The sequence below is a fragment of the Mirounga angustirostris genome, unplaced genomic scaffold (genome assembly GCF_029215605.1).
Source record: "Mirounga angustirostris isolate CCGP_5_RB_7025 unplaced genomic scaffold, mMirAng1.0.hap1 SCAF_10, whole genome shotgun sequence".
Classification (NCBI taxonomy): Eukaryota; Metazoa; Chordata; class Mammalia; order Carnivora; family Phocidae; genus Mirounga; species Mirounga angustirostris.
In genome coordinates, this window is record NW_026991718.1 from 13,099,886 (window position 1) to 13,106,701 (window position 6,816).

Consider the following 6,816-nt stretch of genomic DNA (forward strand, 5'->3'; position numbering starts at 1 on the left):
AAAATTCATAGTACAGTGTCTCACAGAGTGTGATTCACAGAACAACTGCATCAGAATCTTCTAAGGTTCTGGGGTGCCTTGGTGGTGGCTCAGTCAGTTAAGCATCTGACTTCAGTTCAGGTAGTGATCTCGGGGTCGTGGGATCAAGTCTCTTGAGTCTCTCTTGTCCTGGTCCCCACTCAGCTGGGAATCTGTTTTTTCCTCTCCCTCTGCCCCTCCCCCTGCTTGTGTGTGCATGCTCTCTCTCTCTCAAATATATAAAATATTCAGAAAGACTTTAAATGTAGATATGTAGAAAAATAAATGTTTACAATTAGCACAAAGATTATGGTTTATAATTATTATTTCTCACTAAAAGGGACAAGGGTTACTCAGAGAATTGGCTGAGCCAGACCTGAGAAAGAAAATGTCAATGTTGATCTTAGGACACCTTGTCATATCAGAAAGAAATGAAGCTATTAAAGACAATGTGGCCATGTCTAAAAGACTCAGGGAACAACTGAGGAGGCCAAATATTAGCCAAAGATGGGAAAATTGAGCACAAAAACAATAACTGCAATGGACATATCAAATAGTCAAAATCTATCAGTTCATAATATTTAAACAAGAATTCATAAGCCACCTAAGAAGGATTCTAGGCAACAAACACATTATACTGAAAGCTGTTAAATAAAAGAATCAAGCATTTATTCCAGAATGTAAATTGTACATCAGATAACCAGATAGTTAAGACATTTTTAAAGAAATATTCCATTTAATGAATGAAGACGGAATAATAGATTTAATATATCACCATTTTGCAAGCCTTAATGAAATAATGACTATGCAGTAACCATCAGTGGTGGTTGAATCACTAGACAAAAAACATAGGAAACTATAAAAAGGATCATATCTTTCACAATATCTCAGCCACTCCTTTCCCATCACCAAGCCTTGGGATTTATTACTAACAATTGCAGCCCCTTCATAATCTCAATTTTATGCATTTCTCTGACCACCTCTTCCTATCTTTTCATCTTACCACTCTGCTGAAACAGTTTCTGTCAAAGTCACCACTGACATCCACATTCATAAGTACAATGATCAATCTCCATTCTTCTTTTTGGCTTATCAACAGTATTTGCTACAGTTGATCACTCTCTCCTTTATTTGTTATTTCTTTCATTATATTCTATTGAATTTCCTCATATTTCACTGGTTGCTTTTTTACAAGTCTGCTATCTACTTGACCTCTTAGTTTTGTGCCCAAGGACTCAGACTTTTGCAGTCTTCTCTTTTCTATCTGTACTCACTCCTTTAGTGGTCTCATGCCTTTTATAGCTTTTTTTAAAAAAGATTTTATTTATTTATTTGAGAGAGAGAGAGAGAGCATGAGTTGGGGGGGAGGGCAGAGGGAGAGAGAGAAGCAGGGTCCCTACTGAGCAGGGAGCCCTATGCTGGGCTCGATCACAGGATCCTGAGATCATGACCCAAGCTAAAGGTAGATGCTTAACCAACTGAGCCACCCAGGAGCCCACTTTTTATAGCTTTAAATACACTTTTTGCCAAGAACTCCCAAATTTATATCGCCAGCTTAAATTGCTCTCTTAAACTCCAGACTCACATATAAAACTACCTATCCAATGAAAACTTCATAACCATCTCAAACTTAGCATGTCCAGAATAAACTCTTGAATCTTCCCCTAAAACCTGTCACATATAAATTAATGCATTAATCCTTCAAATTGCTCAAGTCGAAAATCTTGGAATCATCTTCAGAATTACTCTTGACTTTTCTCCTCTCATTCCTTATGCCAATTCCTTTTTTAAAATAAATTCTTCACAAAAAGAAATCCATAATCCAATGATTTCTCACCACTTGTAGTATTACCACTGATCCAAGCGCTATGATCTCTTGCCAGGGTTATAGCAACCCTCATCCATTGCAATTTATTAGTCCAATATTAATCAAAATAAAATTAGAGACCATATATTGGCCTAAAAGACCTTACCCATTCTGTACATTCTTACCTCTCTGGCCCACTCTACTCCTCTTTCCCTCACTTATGCTGCTCCAGCCATGTTGGTCTCTTTCTTTTTCCTTGAATACAACTTAAGACCTTTGAACTGACTATTTCCCTCAGCCAGGAATGGTATTGCCCCAGTTATCTCAAGGTTAATGCCCTGCCCTCTTCAAGTCTTTGCTTAAAAGTCACCTTCCCAATGAGGTCTACTGATATCCCCTCCAACTTCCAATCTCTTTACTCTACTTTTTTCTTATAATACTTATTAGCTTCAAACATACTCATAATTTAGTTAGTGTACTGTTTGTTGTTTGTCTTCCTTTATTGAAGAAACTCAACAAGAGCAGGGATTTTGTTTTGTTTTGTTTTCCAAAGTACTCCAATATTCAGTAAATATTTGTTGAATGAATGGATAAATAAATCAGTGAATCAATGAACACATAAATGAATAAGAACTTCTATTCAACAAAAAATACCATAAAAAGTGAAAAGACTCATCACAAAATGTGAGAAGATATTTACAACCCATGTAATTAAGGAAGGCTTAATATCATAAATACTATGAGTAGATAAGAAAAAGATAAACATCCTAATAGAAAAATTGGCAATAATAACAATAATAGCAGGCCTTTTCTACAGAGGAAATGTGAATGGTTAATAAATAAAAAGTTGTTTAGCCTCATTAGTAATCAAGGAACTATAAATTAAAGACATAATAAGATATTACACACCTACCAATTAGTAAAAAGTAAAGTTTGTTGGCAAGTTTGTAGAACAATAAGAACACTCACACACTGCAGTAGAGAATATAAATTGGTTACTTAAAATACTTTGGAAAATAATTTGGCATTACCTGATAGACTGAAAATATACATACCTATGATTCAACTAGGAATATCCTAGACATAATTCTCTACATGTGCTCTAGGAGACATAGCAGAATTTTCATAGCTTCATTGTATAGAATAGCTTCATTATCCAAAGACTGGATAAATATCAATATTCACATCATGAAATATTTTACAACAAAGGAATGAATGAACTGTGCCTTTATGCATTAACATGCAGAATAAAAAAAGTGATATGAAAAGTTAACTAATATTTTTACAAAATTTACAAACAAAATTAAACAATTACATTACATAATTCATTATTTTTAAAAAACATGAGAATGATAAAAAAATTAGGGTAGTAACTATTCAGTTAAAGAGCAGGTGATATGATTGGAATTAAATATATAAGTAGCCTCAAATTATATTGGTGATGTTCTCCTTCACAAACTGGGAGGTCTTTTAGGTTCTAGTACCAATTCCACTGGGTGGGGTGTGGTGGTAAGTAATAGAGTTCTCCCACACCAAGAACAAACAATTCTCTGGACAGCAGCTGGGTATCCTACAATTTAACTCAATCCTGACACTATCTACCTGGAGATAGCATCAGATTCCATAGGTTAAGGGCTGCCCTACAAGACTGCCTTCCCCACTTAAGATGCCAACTAAAAACCCAGGTTTTTACCTGTATTTTTGACCAATTGGCTACAGATTGGAGGCTCCCACAACCTTCTCCTGGGGTTGGATTAATCTGCTAGAATGGTTCCTAGATCTCAGAGAAACATTTATTTTAAAAATACATAGAATACTACATCAAAAACTAATGGTGTAATGTATGGTGATTAACATAACATCATAATAAAAAAAATACATTTATGCCCATATACCAGCACCCATTTTCCATAATTATCGACACTTTGTCAAGCTTTTTCATTTATAGTCATATTTTCTTTCTCCTCCACAGCCATGCCTTAGATTATGTTAAAGCAAATCTCAGACTAATTGAATTTTATCTCTCCTTACTCAGTCTTGATTAAACATGAATAATAGACCACAAGTTTGCCCAAAGAGGAAATCATCTCCTTAGAGCTAATAGTACTTTGTTAATTCAGGTACTGTGCTGAAATTTGTTTTACTTTCTGTTGAGAAAGCTGTCTGATACAGAATATTTAAGACCCAGTGATCTAAACAAAAAGAAACTTTAGTTGAGGCAAATGTTTGGAGTGAGATTAAACTCAAGCATGTTTATCATAGATTACAGATATGTTCTGTTGTGTTTTACTGATAGTCAAAATAAAAAAATGGTTCCCTTGGGCACCTGGGTGGCTCAGTTGGTTAAGCGACTGCCTTCGGCTCAGGTCATAATCCTGGAGTCCTGGGATCGAGTCCCACATCGGGCTCCCTGCTCAGTGGGGGGTCTGCTTCTCCCTCTGACCCTCTTCCCTTTCTTGCTATCTGTCTCTCATTCTCAAATAAATAAATAAAATCTTTAAAAAAATTATTCCCTTGATATCAAATTGTGTTTATACAAAACCTATATTTACCCATCTGGTATGTAACCCTTTAACCCCAAGGTTTGTGCTATTATCAAAAATTAGTAAATATGTTTAGAGAATTGCATGACTCATAAGGCATATTTATTGTAGAAAGCACTGTTAGTTTTTGAAATGTGCTGGTTATTTACTCTGTCAATTATCTCTTTTTTTCTCTCCTTTTCTGGAAAGAAAAAAACAAAATTCAATGGACTGAGAGTCAAATAAAGTTGACTCTGGCTATTTCTAATTCAACCAAAATGCAAACTTTGTTGTTTTAGCCCATTTGAGATGACCTTTAAATACATTCAGTTTGATAATAATTTCTTTTGCATAGGAAACAAGATCCTTCTTTTCTGGACCCTGTCACTGCTACAACTTCACCCCTAGCATATGCCTTCATGCACCCTTTCATTCTAGTTTAGGGCTTCCATTATGGACTCCACTGTCTCTAGGCACAATGTAATCCTTCATTCCCAATCATGCAACTTGGCATATTGAATTCTTTATCTTTCACCCTTCTGTCTTCATTTATTAATCCTTGACTCAAAGCACATTCCTGCCACAGTTAATTTTCATTGTTTCTCAAATCTAACAAGTCTGTATGGATTGAATGTTTGTGGCCCCCTAGAATATATATGTTAAAACCTAATCCTGGTGGAATGGTATTTGGTGATGGGGATTTGAGAAAGTCATTAGGTCATGAGGGCAAAGCCTTCATGAATGGGATTCGTTCCCTTATAAAGGAAACCTCAGAGGGCTCCCTTTCCTTTCTGTCCTGTGAGGACATAATGAGAAGACAGCTATCTATGAACCAAGACATGCGACCACCTCACCAGATACCAAATCTACAGATAGCTTGATCTTGGACTTCCCAGCCTCTAGAACTGTGAGAAATACATTTCTGTTATTTATAAGCCACTCAGTCTATGATAATTTGGTGTAGTGGTCCAAATGACTAAGACAAAGTCTATTCACACAACCAGAATTTCACACACATGATCTTTCTGATTGGAAAACCTAAAGAAGTCCTACTCATCTCTGAAGACCCTCCTCAAATCATACACCATTCACGAAGCCTTCCTATTCCTTTAACAGAAAAAATAAATTGTTTCTTTCTTTGAGTTCCAATTGCTCTTTTTGCAAACTTTTAACAGTGTATTTGTTTGCTTAAGTATGGCTCTCCAAGTGCCATGGGAGCAATACTGTCTTTAAATCCAAGCAAGCAGAACCCCTGCCTTGGCCCCACACCTCTATAGGACCCTTCTCCTCAGAGTGCCTGCTTGGAAATTCTTTTTTTTTTTTAAAGATTTTATTTATTTATTTGAGAGAGAGAGAGAGCACATGAGAGGGGGGAGGGTCAGAGGGAGAAGCAGGCTCCCCGCCGAGCAGGGAGCCCGATGCGGGACTCGATCCAGGGACTCCAGGATCATGACCTGAGCCGAAGGCAGTCGCTTAACTGACTGAGCCACCCAGGTGCCCTGGAAATTCTTTAAATCCCTCTCCAGTGTCTGGGATGAGCAGAGTGGGTCAACCCAAAGTTCTGAGCCCTGATCTGAACCCATGTGGGCTGGGTCCCACTTCTCCCATTTGGAGGGCTTTCTGGTTTCTAACCACCAGCATGACATTGAACAAATACCCTAAGAATCTCACTTTCCAATCATGATTCTGCTGTTAATTTGCTCTATGATGACTTTAAATAAATTAACATGAACTTAAATCTCTTTATCCTGAAAATTAGAGGATTAAACCCCAGATAATATTTGAGATATCTTTTGCTTACAGGAATTCATCTACTAGTCATCTAATAGATCAAAAACTTAATTGTAAAAAATGAACACTCAACCATATCCTGTATCCATAAAATTGGAAAATGAAATGTGTGCCATAATATTTAAATTAATAAAACAAATATGAATGGTATATTGGGTTTGGGGGAATATATTTTCAATAATACATTTCTTATGATTGTTCCCCTTGATTATTTAAAGTATATTCTTAGTGATTTATAATTAACCATTTGGAGAATTTAATTTCACTTTAAGATTAATAAATTAGGGCATACATTTTTTTAAAATATGGAATGCTTCACAAATTTGTATGTCATCTTTTTGCAGGGGCCATATTAATCTTCTCTACATCATTCCCACTTCAATAAATGTGCTGCCGAAGCAAGCACAGGGCATGCATTTTTAATAATCATATATATTTTCCTTTTATAAGGACTCTAATATCTAGTATTTAAAATCAATGTTCACAGATATTAAATAAATAAGAAAAATAGGACTTAATGCTGAAATTTATTATGACAGAAAAACAGCTACATTGTCAACACATGGATTAAAAAAATGTTGACGGAATTGGTTATAAGATAATGTAAAACATGGGGGCGCCTGGGTGGCTCAGTCATTAAGCGTCTGCCTTCGGCTCAGGTCATGATCCCAGGGTCCT

General features: G+C 36.0%; 1 non-coding gene across 1 annotated transcript; it reads right to left on the minus strand.

Annotated features, from left to right (window-relative positions):
- Window positions 1-6,437: 6,437 nt before the first annotated feature.
- Window positions 6,438-6,544, minus strand: LOC123852164 (U6 spliceosomal RNA). Its single transcript, XR_006792787.1, has one exon. It is a non-coding gene; the product is annotated as a U6 spliceosomal RNA (small nuclear RNA).
- Window positions 6,545-6,816: the final 272 nt, after the last annotated feature.